The sequence below is a fragment of the Megascapheus bottae genome, chromosome 24, assembly GCF_031878675.1.
Source record: "Megascapheus bottae isolate mThoBot1 chromosome 24, mThoBot2.hap1, whole genome shotgun sequence".
NCBI lineage: Eukaryota > Metazoa > Chordata > Mammalia > Rodentia > Geomyidae > Megascapheus > Megascapheus bottae.
Window position 1 is genome coordinate 6,603,229 of NC_143532.1, and position 19,081 is coordinate 6,622,309.

The 19,081-nt window shown below is 38.7% G+C and overlaps 1 long non-coding RNA gene across 3 annotated transcripts in view; it reads right to left on the reverse strand.

Annotated features, from left to right (window-relative positions):
* LOC150046842 (uncharacterized) overlaps positions 1-19,081 on the reverse strand; it is a 343,930-nt gene that overhangs the window by 32,214 nt on the left and 292,635 nt on the right. For 2 of the 3 annotated variants that reach the window (XR_016539479.1, XR_016539480.1), the window contains exon 4: positions 11,344-11,428. The exons of the other annotated variant lie outside the window; for it this stretch is intronic. This is a non-coding gene — a long non-coding RNA (uncharacterized LOC150046842). Of the gene's footprint in view, positions 1-11,343; positions 11,429-19,081 lie in introns of those variants that run through there. 3 annotated transcript variants of the gene reach the window in all.

Sequence of the window (19,081 nt, forward strand, 5' to 3'; positions counted from 1 at the left end):
AGCAAGAGTGTGAGGCCTGAGCTCACGACCCAGTACTGAAACAAGACAACAAATCCAACACAATTAGATCAGAGAGAATCACTGCTAGGAAAATGGAGGTAAATTCGACACGATTTAATTTTGTTTTGGATAGAGTCTGATGTCGTGTAGTTTTTTTTTTACTTATTTCTTTAATATTTCCTTTTATCTTGTTGATATTTCCTATACGTGAAACCACTCATTGCCAGAAAGAACACAGTCAATATTCTTTTTGAAAGAACAAGAAGATCATGTTACTCTTTAAAAGATTTGTTTTTGTATTTAAAAAGTAGTTTAAGCCCATTATAGAAAGCATGTGAAAATACAATAAAAAAACTTATCGTGCACACATAACTATCACAACCACTGTCCTTTTAGCATATAATGTCTCTACCGTAAACACTTAATAAATATTCATTGACTGAAGGATGCGAGCCTACAAAGTCAGATGAAAATAAACTATGCATATTTTGTATTTAGTATAAAATAAAAATATCCTTCCTGTTTGTAGTTCAATTAATAATACATATACAGGAAAATGGGCAAAGCTTAGAAGCAGAGCACTGCCTTGTTTGCACCAGGACATGGATTTGATTTTGACTCCTAGCACTGAAAGTCTTTTTCTATCATCTATTAATCACCTATCTATCAATAAATCATCTATCATCTATTTATCTTCTTTCACCAGTCATCCATCAGCTAGCAATCATCTATCATTTATTCATCTACCATCAATCATTTCTCAATCATCTATCATATTGATATCCATATTCATTAGCCATATAATATAGCTTCATTGTATATAAAATATACACACAGATGTGTGCACACACCCATTTCATGTACGCCCTGCACAAAGGATCAATAGAGGTATCCTGGAATAACTGCAAGACGCGGCTGTATGCTTTCTAATGGCCCTCATTATTATCCTCCTTTGGTGCTGGTTTTGGCACACTGAGGACTGAATCCAGGTCTGGTAGAGCAGGAGCTCTCCCACTGATCCATGTATCTTACACAGGACGTCTTATGTGTCCACGTATGCTGTGAGCCAGAGCGAGGAGGACCAAAACTCAGGGAGGCTGAAAGGACCAAAGTTATGTTAGTAACACCTGGGATTTAAATCTAAATCTATATGACACAAAAGTGTAAGTTCCTTAATTACTGTTCCAAAAGTGCCAGATCAGTCTTACTAGCAAAATGTTGGCATTGTTTTAATAGCGTATTCATCGACTATCATTTTTCTGATGGCTTGATAATCTTGCATTGCTCGAATGTCCCATGTCTGGGTATGTGACAGGTACATGGTTTTTTAGATAACTTGGAGGAAGTCATAAAAATGAATGGCATCATCTGTGTTATATTAGTAGTAAAGATCTTACTCTTCTTTGTTTTAAGATTTCTCATCTAGTCTGTTAAAATAGGTCTTGGAGAGTAAACTTTTTAAAAATAGTCCAACTGATCACATTTTTAATGTACCTATCAATTGACCTACAAGTCAGTGCTGATGTCTCTGTTGTACAAATTGGGTATTTGAGAGGGTCTCACAGATAGTTATCCAGGGTTGTCTTTGAACTTGACTCGGTGCTGAAAGCGTGGAGTACAAGCCTGAGCCAGCCCACAGTAGTTTTAAACCAAAACCATTTCTTAAAATAAAGTATTTTATATACAACCAAAAATAATACATCAATCATATGTCACTTAACTTATGTAAATTTAAAGAAAACCTTTTAGATTATCTGAACATTAAAAACATAATTAAGTAGTGTGGTTCTCATTTTGTATCTGTTCATTCTTAGCAATATGTATCTGGCATTTTTTGTGCTATTTCTAAAATTAATCTTAATTTTTATAAGTATCTACATTTGTTTCCCAAAGCATAATTAACGGTAAAGAAGTTTAACATAGTTGTATATTTAAGTAATCTGTTTTCATGAACCATAATATTTTTAAGTCTGAGGAAGACACTATAAACACCTAGTCCCTAGGTTAAAAAAAAATCTGAAAGCAAGTCCTGCTAAATAGGGCATTTCAAGTCTATTTGTTTCACATTGAAGCATAAAAAAACGCGTCAGCTCACATATTCTCCTAGGTACTGCCTCTCTGCCCTCATATAGCAAAACTTGTCAATACTACGTTTCCATGTCTGGCCATTTGGAAAGCATTATTGAGCATGGTATGCTCCTCACACTACAGGCTTTCTCTTTACAGCTCCAGAAACAAAGAACAGAAAAGAACCTCCCAGATATAACAAGGCACACAATAACACAAGTCCAGAACCAAATCTGCCATAGTATTCTCACTGTCATCTCCTATGACTGGGTATTTCCATGATCGCATAGAGAATCCACCATTGTGGGTAGAATGCATCCCATCATTGTATATGGAATCATTCTCTGTGCCTTTTAAAAGACATTTCATTGGCATCCATTAGTTATGCCAAGGGGGTTCGCTAGGACCTGTCCACATGTGTACACTATACCTTCATCGGACACATCCTCTCCATTTCTCTTGCATAATTTCCCCCTATCCCATTTCCTCGGTAAGGTTCCTTGTTCCTTTTGTGCTCGTGTACATGAAGCATTCTGACTGTATTCATCCTCCTTTGCCCTCTCCCTCGTGCTTTCTCTCTCACAAGCGACCCCTACTCTGGATGCACAGGTCCTGAATTCCATTCCTGTCTCTTGCTATTTTTAGTGTATGTTCCTTATTTAAAAGCATTTCACTGTGGTTTTTCAGCACATGCGTACACAGTGTTTTAATCAGATTGACCCCCATCTTTTAGTGTTATTTTTCTTTCCGGCCTGCCATTATTCAGAGCTTTCAGTGGGTTTCATCTTGGCATCTTGATTCACATGTATCATCTCCTCTCTAATATGCGCTCGCCCACCAAGTCCCTTCAAATGGCCCCACAACTACAGATTGTAAAGGCAAACACATGTACATTCACACATGAGATTGTTTACTTCTAGATTTATCTTTGTCCTTCGGAACCTGGTTTACTTGGCTTCACACGAGGATCTCCCGTTCCACTCATTTCTCTGCAAATGACGTGATTTCATTCTTCTTTCATTGCTGTGTGTATACTATATTTTCTCATTGTCAGCTGCAGGGCATCTGGGCTATTTCTATAGCCTAGTTATTGTGAACAGTGTGGCAGAGATTATGGATGTGCAAGTGTGTGTGTGTGTGTGTGTATCTTTTTTTTAAATTGTATTGTTTTTTTATTTTAATTATATGTTAGCTTTATTTAGTATTTCAGAACAGTTAGTTTGGTCAATACTTGCAAATCCATTGTTTTTTTTTCATATATTTTTTATTGTAATTAATAGAATGGTTAGATGATATTTGCCAGATAGATGGTGCATTAATTCCCATACACTGATACCCTTTCACATGTCTTGGTCCCCATTTCCCTCCCCCCCACCCCTACCCCTCATGTATCTTTTGTAACCTGACTTACACTCCTTCAGATATATGTCCAACAATGAGCTGCTTGGATTTCATGGCAGTTCTGTTTTTAGTTTTATGAGGAACCTCCACTCTGAGTATGTTTTATATCAGTAAATTGCAAAGTCCTGAAAGATTCAAATTTTCTAGTATGACAGGCTGTTCACAGGAATAGTATGTATTTTGTAGTCACATTGAAACTGCATGTCCTACTTTATTAAGAACTTGTTTCTTTAATACCAAGATGCTGTACTTGTACAAAATTTCTATTTGTTTGATTGCTATACAATTAAGTAACATTTTCTTCAAAATGGATTTTTACTGAATTTACAATGCCATCGGCAATGATGATAAATATTTTACCTTCCACTCCAATAAGCTTCCCAATGTTTAAATTTGATTGCAATTCTCAGATAGAAGAAATGGAAAATTTACAACAATGTCTTAACAAATAATTTTGCATTAAAATAGGCAATGGCTCTGGTACAAAATGGCATCATTTAACTTTTGAGATATGATGTTGCCACCACAATATTACGATTGTTTTGAAAGTGGAGCAGACATAGTAGTCTGACCTGTTTTCATTCCTATGTATGCACAGAATATTTGTAATCAAGAGATCAAAGTTAATGGAAACAGCCATTCAAAAAGTCTAATGTTTTCTGCAACTCAATAAGGATTCGTGACTTTGGGACACTGTCTTCTCAAAATAACAACTGTCTTGGAATGGATGTACATCTTTTTGTTGTTGTTTTCTAAGTACATTTGTGACCTCAGGTTTTCCCCTAGTTGATGAAATCTAAATATTGTACAGCATGTAGCATCCAATTTCTTGATGTTTCAAAATTAGATATGCATTTTAAGTCCACTGATGTCAATGGTGTATTTTATAATAAAACCAGAAGACATTAAATATGGGAGGGAAATAAAAAGAGATTTTTCTGTGCACAATAAATGACAAAGCCTCGGTAGCAGATGTATTTCAGCTCCCCTGTCTCCTCATAGTTTGCATTAGTAGCCAGGAAGGCTTGGCCTGTTGTTTCCCAGGATCCTCTCTGCTCATGTGACTAGAAGCCAAGCAGCTCATTGCTCTTCCCATGTCAAAGCACAGACAGCAGCCAGGGAACCAAGCGCCCAGCAGACTCGAGCATGATGCCCTTCCTCTGCCTCCTCCTGCCCAGGCCCTGCTGGGGTCACTGTCCCTAGCTGTTCAAGTCACAGAACACTTAATTTTATCAGCAAGGGCTCTGCATGCTGTCCTTGAAAGGGAGGTGTTAATTACACCATGTCTCCAGCCTGCTTGGAAAAGGGAGGGAGGTCTCAGCGAAGCTGTCTTGTGGCTTCAACTGCATAGTTCAGGAAAGCTCTGCTTTCTTTTCAGACACTTCATTCCCAGCTTCTGGAAACAGCCAGAAGGACGATGCTGTGCTTCCAAACCCAGTATAATTCATATGAGTACATGCATTAAAACCACGCTCTATGAAATTATGAAAAATCCAGACAAATGTCAAAGTAGATAAAATCAAACAGCGAGCAGGATTGCAGGGATAAACAGCAGACTCACGAGGGGAAAACTATCCCTAAGAACATTCTGTGTTGAACCAGGAAGAAATTGCCTATAAATAATGCCTTGGCTTACCTGAAGGCTCAATGTTGGAGAATGATTTAGTTCTCAAATCCAGATGCCACCATTATTTCCAGTAAGAGACCAAGTACTTAAAATTTTTTGTATCATTCATTTATTCAAAATACAGAAAGGAGGTTGTCTACAGAAGTAAGCAAAACAAAATAATCTTGAGCATTCCTCCTTCATGGTTTTTACCTATTCTAATTAGTATTGTGATTTTTTTCATAGCAGTTGTCTAACTCTCATTGTTTCTATGCTTATTTCAGTTCTCCTGGAAGATCTCTCTCTCTCTCCCTTTCTCTCTCTCATCATCTAACTCAGCCATTCATTTATAATGCTATGAATTTGAGTACATATAATAACATGTCAACATTTATTTTTAGTATTAGATTTGTTCCAGCTTTAGCTAGTTGTGGTCTCTTTTACATTGACCTCCCCCTTTTCTTTGCTACATTCCTATCTTCTTTCTCCTTCTTCTTTGAGTATTTCTTTACTTTTGGGTGCTATATTAAATGTCTCTGGTTTCCTGTTACTCTATTTCCTGTCCCAGCTAAACACCAGCTATCTCTCCAAAGACCATTGGTTCCTTTGATGGGTAAATGGATTTAGACACCAAAGTTTGGGTACCAGGTACACTCCTGCCACTAGCGTAGCAGGAGCTGACTCCAGCCCTATTTAGTGAACTGAGCTAGGAACTCACATATCTACACATTTCATATTTGTTTATTGCAATTACCTATGAGCCCAAGTTAATATCCGTATCAGTGTTAATCTAGCACTCCAGCCTTCTTTTCTTGTTACCTCGGTACTTATTTCTGGGATAGTAAGAAACCTGTTATGTGCAAAGTGTTTGTTTACTTAATTCCAGCATGCACAAATATGGTTTTCCAGTTCCTAGTGCAGGCCCCTGTGAGAAACAAAACTAATAATGAGACCCTGGAGAGGCGGCTCATGCCTGTAATCCTACCTACTCAGGAGGCTGAGATCTGAGGATTGAGGTTCAAAGCCAGCCCAGGCAATACAAAGCTGAGAGACTCTTATCTCCAATTAATCTCTAGAAAACAGGCAGTGGGGTTGTGGCTCAAGGGTAGGGTGGTAGCCTTGAGCTGAAGAGCTCAGGGACAGTGCCCAGGCCAGAGTTTATGCCCCATGACACCACCCCCCCCAAAGAAAACCTAAACTAATAACGAGAGTACAGTTTTGCTTTGGATTCAGTCTGTGAGAACAGTGTTCCAACGTTCTACCTGTCAGCTCACTCCAGTGCCCCTGCCTGTGAGGACATGCTACTTGTGTGCAATCCATGCTCTTGTTTTCTATGGTGGTGTTAATCCATTGGGATCTGGTGGTTGAAAATATCACCTATATAGTCCAATGGTCCATATGGCCAATTGGGCTTTAATTATCTCCCAAGGTAGCCGTGAAGGTGTTGTCAGGTCTCAGATCTGTTTCTGGGGAAGAACCGGCCCCAAAGTTCATCTAGGTTGTTGTCAGATACCAGGGCTCAATTAATAACCAGACATGGTGGTTTGTGCTTGTCATCCTAGCTGGGCAGGAGGCTAAGATTAGGTTGGTCACAGTTCCAGGCCAGACCTGGAGCTATGGAGGAAAAGGTTTATGAGTCCCCATCTTAACAGAAAAGCTGAGTATCATGGTGTTTTCCTGTTACTTCACTTATGGTAGAAGTGTAAATGGGAGGACTGTGAATCACGCTGGCCTGGGAAAAATGGGAGACTGGTAAAAAAAAAAAAAGACAACCAGAGCCAGAGTTGTACATGATGTAATTCAAGTGATAAAACACCTGCTTAGCAACACAAGGCTCTGAGTTCAAATGCCAAAAAATAATTTAAAAAATCATTGTTGCTTGAATTAAGAGTCCTTGACTTGGCTAGCCAGTGTAGCTACTATCAGTCAGCGTCTGTTCTCTCTTTTTGGGTGGAACTGGGAATTTGAATTCAGGGCCTCATGTTTAGTAAGATGGCCTGTCAAGCCATGCCATCAGCCTTAGAGGCTGCATCTTTAACTATGATGAGATGACATTTTTAAGGTTTCCCAAAATGGCAGGTGAAGAAGGGGTGGTCAAGGGGATGTTAAGGAAGTAAACATTAATAAATAGCTTTCTGCAAGTACCAAGGTACACACGTGTTTGCGTGGGTGTATAACTGACTTCGCTGTCAATCTGTCTTCTCTATCACATTGACTTCTATGAAATATTCATGATTTCTACTGTCTGACTTTTCTAAGAAGGTGATTTTAAAATCCCATATGCATAAAGCATTCTCCAAACAGTCTCATTCACTTCCTAAGGGTCAGTAGCAACTCACAATGTATTTGTTGGTAGGAACCACGTAAAAATTTCGGTAGGAACCACGTAAAAATTTCAAGTATTTCCTTAACAGGTTAGCAAGCTGAGAGAGAAAGAATAGATAACGCTCCATCCACACAGTATTGCTTGAATTAAAAATTAATTATGAAGTTCTCCAAAACGAAAGTATTAAAAACATAAATTAATTAAATCCTCAAATGATGATGTTTACTTACAACCTGATTATTGCAATTTGAGTCATTTAATTCTAATAATTTGAACACTATAGTATGAAAAAAAGTACAATACTGTCCATGAAAAAAACCCCTGAAAACAAAGAAGAAAGAATGGACTGATTGGAAATGTATAATTTACGTCTATTATATTTAGATAAAAATAATTTCTCCCTTTGAGATAAGTACTTCTCATTGTATGACTAAATAAGAGTAATGCACTTTCTGTCCCCCATTTTTTTGTACTCAAATACATTTGCTAAACCAAACATGCCATTTAAGAATGATCATTTCAGAGATAATCATACTTTTAAAAAACTGTAGATATGAATGAAAAAGGAGAAAAAGAATCACAAAGCCACATACTCTGTGGAACTATCTTAGTGGTTTGGACATAAATGGTTTTTGCTGGTAATTTGAAAGCATTTGTGTGATGCATGGGTTGAAAAGTATTTAGAAAAATATCTTCATAGAACAGAGTGTAAATATGAATCTTGAGAAAATATTCATGATTGAGGGCAAAATAATTTTCAGGAAGGAAAAATATTTCCTTCTGTAAGAAGCTTATTATTATAATTGTGCTTCGGATGTTAGAAAATAAGGCAGAATACACACTTAGGTGAAGTCATTTTCATGATGCATTAAGTTAATAGCAAGACTCACATCTGTTTTTCTTCTCTTCCTACTTAGTTCAATTTTCTTTCCTTTTTGGGGGGGGCAGGGGTACAGTGACAAGAAATGTTTCCTACCACTCATGTACCTACACACCCACCTTTGTGTAGAAGTTAGTGCTTCTGGGAACTAATGAATCACAGATTATGCCACATGGTTCTTTTAACCCTCCTCCTAGTTCAATCATAGAAAGACTCACTTCTCTGTAAAGTTAGGTGCAAAAAATGTTTTTCTCTTTATTCCACACTTATGGTTCATCTCTTGTTGTTACAGTATGTGACTTTGGAACCTGGAATATTGTGTACACATTTATTTATCGGAAATAGGGAAGGGAAGGGGAAAAACAAGCTGATTGAGAGGGGGTGAGGGCAGGGAAAGTGGGAGAAAAACATGGGAAGGGGTATCAATGTTAAAGAAGTAATGTACCTTGCTGGTGCAGTGGCTCACTCCTGTCATCCTAGCTACTCAGGGGGCTGAGACCTGAGGATCAAGGTTCAAAGCCAGCCTGGGCACAAAAGGACCTGAGACTCTTATCTCTAATTAACCTCTAGAAAATGGTAAAGTGGGGCTGTGGCTCAAAGGTAAGGTGGTAGCCTTGAGCTGAAGAGCTCAGGGACAGAGCCCAGGCTGAGTTCGAGGCTCATGAACCACACACACAAAAAAGAAGTAATGTACCCACTACCTGATGAATGTAACTGTAACCCCTCTGTACATCACCCCAGCAATAAAATAAAATTAAAAATGATTTCAGTTAAAAAGATAATCAATGTTTAAAAATTACTAAATGTGTTTGAGGGACCAGGTCATCTTCCCTCCTGGCTTTACTGAGGAATCAGTGCTCATTCAGAGCACCGCCACTGGAAGAAACAAAAGACAAGGGAAACCCAACTCACACCCCAGAAATTCATCATATTTCCTTCTCCCTCGCCAGAGGACTTGGCCAACTGTCCAGATAGGCTTGCCCCAAAAGGAATACCAATCACAGTCTATAAAGAAGTTTTCCTCCTCCTTAGGCTAGAATTCTTTTACTCTGCTCTTAGGCAAGCAATTTATTCTGGAAGGTAATCTCATGAAAGAAGATTAAGCAATGAGCTCAGTACAGGGAAGAAGGCAGAGCCAGCAAGAGGTCTGTTTTGGCATTAGCTTCCACTTTACGGAGAGCCTTGCAGAATGTGCCTTGGGTTTTCCATGTGAGGGGTGCTTGCAGGACAATTTACCTGTAGACTCTCAGGTCAGCATGAACCTTCCTTTTGACCTCATGTTAGGTTGTGGGACTACAGAGGCGAGACTTCTCTTTAAAGATTTCTCATGGAGGCCATGACGGAAGGGAAAATGAACAAAGAGGCAAGCGATATAAGATGCTGTCAGATGCCACCTGTAAGAAACAGTGGACAGCAGCTGCTGGCTAGTGGATGCACAGAGAGAACACAAGGCTGGGCCCAGGGGATATCCCTGGCAATTCAACGTGGGAGCAATCCTAATTCCATCTCAGAACAACAGGATTGGGGCTGGAGCTCAGTGGTAGAACACTTGCCCAGTGTGCATGAGGCCCTAGAGTCCAAGTCCCAGAAACCACTGGTATTTATGGGAAAATTATCATGTACATTGGGTTGGAGAGGAATAATACTATTGCACTAATTTTAGAGAATTATAGAGGGGTGAGCTCTACATTTTTTTTTTAGTCCTAGAACAAAGTGCATGAGCTAAAAATCTTAAGAAAGAAAAGACGTATTTCTGTTCACAGTTTCAGAGGTTTCAGTCCACAGCTAGCTGGCTCCATTGCCTCAGGCTCAGGATGAGGAAAGCTGTCATGGCAGCTAGGGTGTGACACAGCACAATCCCTCATCTCATGGATGCCAGGAAACAATGGTAGACAAGAAGGCACCAGGGCCAAATTATACCATTCTGCACTCCTTCCACAAGGCAGCTTAAAGAAACATGAACTCCTTTATTTATAAAGAGGAAGCCATTGGTTTATTTATCAAAGGGAAGCCATTGTTTCTGATTGGCAAGGCCTACGATGGAGTCTGGGTGATGTTAATACAGATGATTTCACTTTAAAGAATTCTTAAAGTTTTCTATTAGCACACATGAGTTATATGGGGGGGGGAGGTTATGAAATCTCCATACATGTTTACAACACACGTCAATCAATCTCCCTCACTCTCCTTTCCCCTTTCCCCACTTCCTAAAACAATTTCATCAGGTTTCATTGACCTCTTTGCATATCTTCAATCAATCAACTTCAATCACATTCATCCTCTTTAATCTTGCTTGTTAGCTCTTATAATTACACTTGGCGGGGGTACCCCAAATCTTAACTATCTCTAGGCTATGGTTTCAAGAATGAAAGGAAACAATTACTCGGATGGATAAACATGGAAAACAGCACAGGTAGGTAAAAACCCAAACAGAGCTCATTGAAACCAACAACAAAGGGGTAAAATTTAAACAACACAACATGTAGATCCGGTTGAGTTACCAGCCGTAATAACTTAGGATGAAAACAAACATCTCTCACATCGGTGCTCCTTTTTTACCATTCACATTCCTCCTACATTTTGATTCTCAGTAAGCCCTATTGCTTCAGAGAGAAAAGACAGAGGCAGCCATATTTTAGATGTTTTAGATTGGGGGAGTGATCAATGCAGGTTTTATATGAGGATGTTCCAATATGTATAGAATGTTTATCATTGAGGCAAACAAAAGTCTTCCACCCCAAATCAAACCACTAGTACTCAACTGCAGAATTACTGAGGCAGTTTCAAAGCCTTCCATTGGAATATCAAGCTGTATCTTCTGGATGAATAATTTCAAAGCTTAAGTCATTTATTTATGGCAGTGTAATGTAAATTATCAAAGAAGAAATTATAGTTTACTGCCTTTGCTAGGGCTTGGACCTTAGCAGAATGCATAATTCATTCAAAAAGTACTGGGTAAAGGAATATGAAGTAACCTTCAAAAACAAATGAAGGAAAACCAGTTACTAATCTACAGAGGAGCTTACCTGGAGGAAGGGGAAGGTAAAGGCAGGCAGTCTGTCATTCCTTCTCACCTGCTGCCAGCCCTCATGAAAGTTAACAGGTCTACATCTTACACGTGGAAGAGAAAATATTTGCGCCAGAATATCTGCCATGTGGAAAGAAAGAAACCACACTTTGATAAATGAATTGAGCAAAGGAGGTATTAAATGAAGCAGATAAATTTCACTTTGATTACGAAGTTCAGCCAGAGGAGAAAGAGTTGGAAGAAGATGACATGGCTGGCAGGAGGCTGTTGAGGACATAATCAACTCATAATTAGGCATTGGGTGTAAAATCCAGCAGCCAACAGCTACAAGGCAGCTGGGTGCTGTTGATAAGGAGAAAATCTTTGGATGATCTTGGAAATATTTTGAGCATCAAACAATGCCCCCAAACTCTCCCCTGACAAAGAAGGATTATTGTTTTGGTGTTAACTTTTGGTGGTATTTATGCACCCCGAAAATATTTGCTCCAACAAGTGTATCAGCTCAGACTTGAAGTACATTTCACTTGCTTTAGGTAGATGCAAGGTGGTGACAAATGTCACATTTCCAAATATGAAGTTCTCTTACATAAGTTTCTAATGAAAGGTTGATCTGGGGGATCAAACCTGAGGTTTAAACTTTGTCTTCAAAATATTATTTCCTATCATGAAAAATAATTTCCTTGCTTTGATGATATAAAAATACCATCATAGTCTGCTTCTGTTTAGCTATAGAAACAGCCTGTCTGTTTGACTGACTTTCTCATATCTGATTTCAAAAATGAGGAGAAAGAAACATGTCATATATTTTTTTCAGAGTCTGTTTTTATTCATGTGATATGATTTAAAGGTCCATTCATTTCCCTGCAAATGATTTCAACCTTCTCTATTACTAAATAACTCTGTTGTGGATACATACCACCTCTTCTATACTCATTCACCTCCTGAGGGGTCAGAGATAGACTCCTTGACTTGGCTATTGTGAACAGTGATGTCATAAAGCTGACTGCATTGTATTCTCATTTACAGTCCTTTGAGTATATGCCCAGGAGCGGCGAAGCATCACTACATGGCAATTCTTTGAGGGATCACCATACTGATCGCCATGGTGGCAGCGTGAGGAAAATACCTGGAGAGTTCATGCAGGCAATGGCTTTCTGAATGGAATACAATAGCTCAGCCAAGGATAAGAATGGAGAAGCCATTTTCATCAAAGCATAAAGCTTCTATACCACCAAGGAAACATCTGCACAGAGGGAAGACAGTATTCAGAATGGGAGGAGACCTTTCTGCTACTCATTCGACAATTAGACAATGAAAGATCAGATAATCCAGTTGGTAGCATGACAAATGACCCAAACACTTTTCAAAGGATGTACAAATGGCCAATAAATGCATAGGAAAAGGAATTGCATCTTTAGCCGTCAGAGGAATGCAAATCAAAACCAATTTAGGATTCCATATCATCCCAGCTAGCATAACAATAAAACACAAAGTTGATGAGGATGTGGAGAGATAAAAGGATGCTTTATATTCAATTGGCTGGATTTTAAGAGTAATTTCAAGCTGGCATGGTGGCTCACGCCTTTAATCTAGCTACTCGGGAGGCTGAGATCTGAGGATCAAGGTTCAAAGCCAGCCTGGGCACAAAAGCACCTGGGCTTGGCTCAAAGGTAGGGCAGTAGCCTTGAGCTGAAGAGCTCAAGGACAGCACCCAGGCCAAGTTCAAGCCCCATGACCCAACAACAACAACAAAAAAAGAGTAGTTTCATATACAGGTCCTAAAGGTTCAGTTTATCTCTAACTTAACCCAAACTTTCATGGATGGATATGCAGTGATTTGAATTCCATAGGGATAAAAGCCATAAAAGCCTTCACAGGTTTATGAAGGAGGCTCCTGGTAAAAACTAGGGATGGTGATTTGAAAACTGGTTCTTTCATTTTAATTGCACTGATCCCATTCTTGTCAATAGAGTAGATGTCCTGAAAATAAACCTCTTGAAAAAAAGAAACCTGATGAAGATGGCTTCCTGCACTTTATGAGTCAGGCCGTCTCTGGGTACCCATCCATTAGAGGGGAAGGCAATGAAAGGAAAAATTTGCCCCATCTGGTTCCACATAAAACGTCCCAAGAGCTTTGACAAGAAGTCTCTTTTGCAAAGCGAGGGCTGATCTCGGGGGAGGCATTTGTTTTTCAAGCTCGTTGAAATGCTTTTCCTTCTTAGGGATGTTATTTCAGTGGAGCCAGATGAGCTGCACTTGCTATTTTTATAAGATTTTAAAGGCTTAAGCAGGGCAAATATGTCTCTTCAAGCTGCCTTCTGCAATAAGCCTGATGCTAGGGCAGCTTTATGTTCCATAAAAAACAACATTAGCCTCACAGAGAGACAGGCGATTTCTGATCATCTTAAGGATGATTCTTCAGTATCCTCCTAATCAGGGCGAGAAAGACTTTTATTATTTTCCAATTTTTAAGAGCTACCCGTATAAAATAAATTACACTTGGGCCAAGATACTGTTTTCTTCATTTAGCCAAATTCAGCTTTGATAGTCTGTGTTTTTATGGGGTATAGGAATTGGGGCTCTTAAAAAAAATTTCTTGTCTTTTCTTTTTTCCTGTATCCAATATGTGGAAGTATTTGGCTCTGACCACTAAATTGAAATTTAAGTTTTTTCCCTTCTTGACACTATGTCCCCACTTGGCATGCATTTTACTATGTAAAATGGAGAAAAGAATTTATTTTTTCTTCTTCCCAAATCTGAATTCTCACTACATACACATATCTCTCTATATATTATAATTTGACATATAAATTTGTGGTTGAAATTTGTGTTCTTAGATTATACACACCTACATACATATGTACATATATATATGTATATATATGTGTGTATGTGTGTGTGTGTGTGTGTGTATTTGTCTTTGAATATGGAGTAAAATCTCCAGAACATACTAATTTTTTCTGCCACCCAAATCCTCCTATGGTTCTTGTTTCCCAATCATACACCTAGCTGGCAGGGACAACCCTGTTTCTAAGATTGGGCTGTTCTACATTTTCCCAACTGTAATCTGTTCCACTTTGGATCAGGGAAATGCTTTGCTTTCGGTCCATTTGAAATGGTTTCCAGTTGTTGCCTGAGATTCAGAAATGGAGTTCTCTGCGCATTGCTTACAGAGCCCTACTCTCCTGCTCTTCGTGTTCTAAGTTGTCTCTGGTTCGATGTGTTGCGCTCTGTTCTACTTTCACCATGAATCATGAAGCGTACACTTGCCTCTGTCTTTGAGCATGCTGGAAGCCTGTATTTAGCCCTATAATCGCTCAGGTGCTCAGGGGCTCGCACGTGCTCTCCACGTCTTCCTCTCCAAGCTGCTAAGGAGTTGACCCTGCACAACACTGAGTTTCACAGCCCTCAGATTATAATGCCAGCTCTGTCACGAATTTACTGTGTCATTTGGAAGGGCCTCGAACTCCATATGTCCAACTGTCCTTGCCTGTAGAAGGAAGGGGAAAAGGAGATATCTCCTAAAGCGGAGTCCATACTGAACCTTTGAAAACTTGCATTGCAATAAGAAATCTTGATTGGACTAATGACACCTGGCTGCTCTCTCTCTATGCACTCCATTCCAGTGACTGCTTAATCCCCAGATGTTTATGTGCAATTGATGTATGCCTTTTATCACTTGCTACGAATAAATTGCAAGCTCCTGGAGGTCATCTACTCTTCCATCCTGCAATGAGCATTCCGAAATTGTGCAAGTTGTTAGCATATTGGTCATGTTTCTAATAGATTTCTGTGTCCTGAAATACCCAAATATGAATGATTATTATTTGCAATAATGACTGGCTGGAAAAGCATGAATTTGCATTTTGTTTTTACAATGTGCTATTTACTATTCCTTTTTAACTGCCAAATAGATATTCTGAAACATTACCTGTGAACTGGGGCTTTTTGCCAACTTCCCTTAAGTTTATACACCCCAAAGAGCTCGAATGTTTCTCCTCTACTTTCCTGCCATACTTTACTATGGGAAAAATAAAATCGACATCATAGAGCAAAGCCCAATGTGATCATTAAATAAAACTGTAATTAAGGTGACATCGGCATTTTTAGTAATTAGAGTCTTGCTGCAACTGTAAGAGTAAAAATAACACTCTCTGGCACTGGGCCGGGCAGCTGTGGACGCACACTGCGAATGCACCTTGGCAATTTAACATGACTAATTGTGTAAGCTCTTCTGCACAGGAATTGTGCTCATCTTCAAAAGTTCTCTCTCTAAGGTCTGTCCACAGCCTGCTCTTCCTCAGCTCAGGGGGACGGAACTCGTTCTGAGCGCTGTCAAGGTAGGTGTTGATTTTGACTCTAATTCTGAAAGAACCTGGTCTCCAGCAGGAAGGGGTGACGGGGTGACGACCGGATGGGCCCTGGGGGGCCCTGACTTGGGGATCCATTTCTTAGCATGGTATTTGAGTGTGAGCATTTCAAAGCTGTGCTGTCCAAGATTGTTCAGTGTTGTAACATGTGTCATGGTTACCAAGACAGACTGTCCCTCGTAATCATCAGAAAAGAAATATTTTCTCCATTATTTAGAACTATGCTCATACATATATGCTCATCTGTCTATATAACATTATATGTTATATGATACATAAAACATAGAAGGTAATTAAATGACATCTATTGCATGTGGTTATATAAATGACATAAAATATAGTATAATATATTATATAAACATGTATAATATATTATATATCCTTATATATCCTATGCAATTTACTCTATAGTATATATCATTCTATATTATTGTGTGCTGTATATACTATAATTTATATGTGTTATTTATATGTTATTACACATATTTCATATAATATATATATGTGTGTGGTCTATATTATAATTTATGTGTTTACATATGTTTTTGTATATAGTACAAGTATCATAATTTATTTATCATATTATGTATTATAATATATACTACATATTACATAGAATAATCATTATATTACTGTGTCCTTCTCTCATGGTCCTTACTTTCTAAGTTGTCTCTTATCCTGTGTTGCTCTCTTCTATGAGCACAATGAGCCATGAAGTGTATACTTGCCTCTGTCACTGAACATGTTGGAAATCTCTGTATTTAGCACTATTATCATACGATGATTATATTACATGTAATATGCTTTACATGTACTATATAACATAATTTATTATAATTATTCTATCACATACATTATATTTTAATTTTATAATAACTTTATAGTAATTATACAATTATATATTATAATAATATAATTTATCAAATGTTTATAGCTGGGTGCCAGTGGCTCAGCTACTCAAAAGGCTGAGATCTAAAGGTTATGGTTCAAAGCCAACTGAAACAATAAAATTTGTGAGACTCTTATCTCCAGTGAAGCACCCAAAAAAAGCCAGAAGTAGAGCTGTGGCTCAAGTGGCAGAGCACTAGCCTTGAGAAAAACGGGTCCAGGGCAGTGCTCAGGCCTTGAGTTCAGGTCCCAGGACTGTTAAAAAAAAAAGTGAGGGAAGGGATGGATTGAGAGGACTGAGTGAGACTATTGAAAGGGTTGACACTGATTGAGATGTATTGTAGTTATAAGCTGCTTTGTTAAACAGCAACTCCTTAATACAACTACTTATAGTAGAAAAGAGTCCTACATTTACATATTAAGACTCAAAGTGACCCCTCTGTACAACACCTTTACAACAACAAAAAGAGAAAAACAATTTCGAAGAGAGATAAGATTTTCCTGTATCAACTTACATTTTCTAGATGGTACTCCATAGTTTCTTCTTATCAAGTTCTGTAGCAACAAGCTATTTTCTCACATTATCCAGGAAAAAATAAGGAAGGAAGGTTACAGATACTTTTGACCTCCAATACCAAGGTCCTTTGTCTAAGCCTTCCTTCATCCCGACAGGTTGGGCTCAGAGTTCTCTCCTAGGCAATCACCTTGCCCAGTGGTTTTCTATTGAATTCACAATCAAAGCATCCTTGTTAGTCTGTATCAGAGCAGTGATCTTGGCTTTATGAAAACGCCCCTCATGTGCTTTTGATCCCAATGTTTTTGAAGTCAGAGCTCTGGAGCTATCATTTATTGACATATGTACCTTTGCATGCACATGGGCCATTCAGGGCCCAATAGAAGATGTACACAGTAACTTGTCCTTGACTTGCTATTTTTCTGACATGTGACCTAATGTCAAAGAAACATACTACTGGTATGTAATCATCTCATTATTATTTTGGTATGTGTTTTGGCATCTGCTAGGTGACCAATACTTAATTTCTATGACTTGGATTGTTTTTCTGAAGCCAAGAGAATCTTAGACCATTGCATACTTATTCTACCATGTGGAGTGCTAGTGTTTAAAACATATAGGGTATATAATAAATTTGAATGATCACCTTCATTTGAATGTACCACTGCTGTGAGCTCTTATCCAGATAAAGCAATTAACACGCTATGAATATTTCAGACCATTCTCAGACAACACAAATTACACAGTGACTAATTGCACAGTGCAGATGGGATGAATCCTTGTGTGATTGAAAACCTGATCGAAAATCAAAGGGCAAAGCAAGGGATGTCTGGGATAAATGAGATTAAAAAAAAAACTAAGAAAACCAAGGTAAAAATATTCTTAACCTAAAATTAGAAAGTAGGAAGCACATCATAAGTAATAACAATAGTAGTTGTAGTAGCAGTAGTAATAATAAGAATAACAATAATAAATTCAAGGACATATATGTGGATATTTGAATTGGCAATCGTATAAACAGGTACTTCCAAGAATCTTTTGCTGGAAAGCACTGATTTCTTACTTAGGCTATGAATTAATTAAAGGCAGGAGAAAAGCTTGGCATCCCAGTCTTGATTTTTCACGTGTCCTTCAGCCATTTTCTCAGCAGTCACCTTGCAATCACCTTGGAGTCTGGGCAGAACAGGGTGGATTGATAACATCTTTATGGCAAGGGATTGAAACTACCCCTAAGGAGCACCAAAGCTTTGCAGCACAGACCCTCCTTCCTCGGGCCCCAAATGAGGACAGTTACCCACAAAGAAAAGGCTATCCTTTGAGCAGGAGAAATTTTCTCATGTGCAATAATACCTTGTCCCCTCAAGTGATGACAGTGACAACAACTTTTTTTTTTCTTTTTCTGGAATAGAAATGGCTCCAAGAGCAAGGATTTAGATAATGGCCAGTTAGTCCCACACCCACCCACCCTGAGATGGTGAGATGCCAGTCCTGAGGCCAACTCACACCACTGAAACCCATTTATTAAATGGAATGGTAATTATGTATGTCTATTGTCCCCTGCCCATGGAGATGGTTGAAGGAGAAATGAGATGCTGTTCCATGTGGCTGCCTGAAAGCCTCTTTTCCTTGGTTCCCTCCCCCCCCTCTCGATGTACAAGAGGAGATAGTCAGACTATCTCTATGAAAACCCAGGACTTTGGGTCTGTGGTCTAAAGCTCTAGATTCACTCTTAGCTGCCTCTTCAGAATAGACGGGTTGTGAAACTAGATTCTTCATATTCGACTCTAGATCAGTCCATCTTTGTCTATGGTGCTTCTCCCAGAAGATTTTGAAATGGCTGTTGACTTGACTGTGGTACATCCTCAATGTTCATTTTAAAAGTGAACTGCATCCTGCAGTTCGTTTAGCAGTGGGATTTTAAAAGCAACGATGTCACATCCATGGCTTCCACTCCTTTTTTACTGTGTCCCTCTATGAAATGGTTTTTAGCCTTACTGGAGT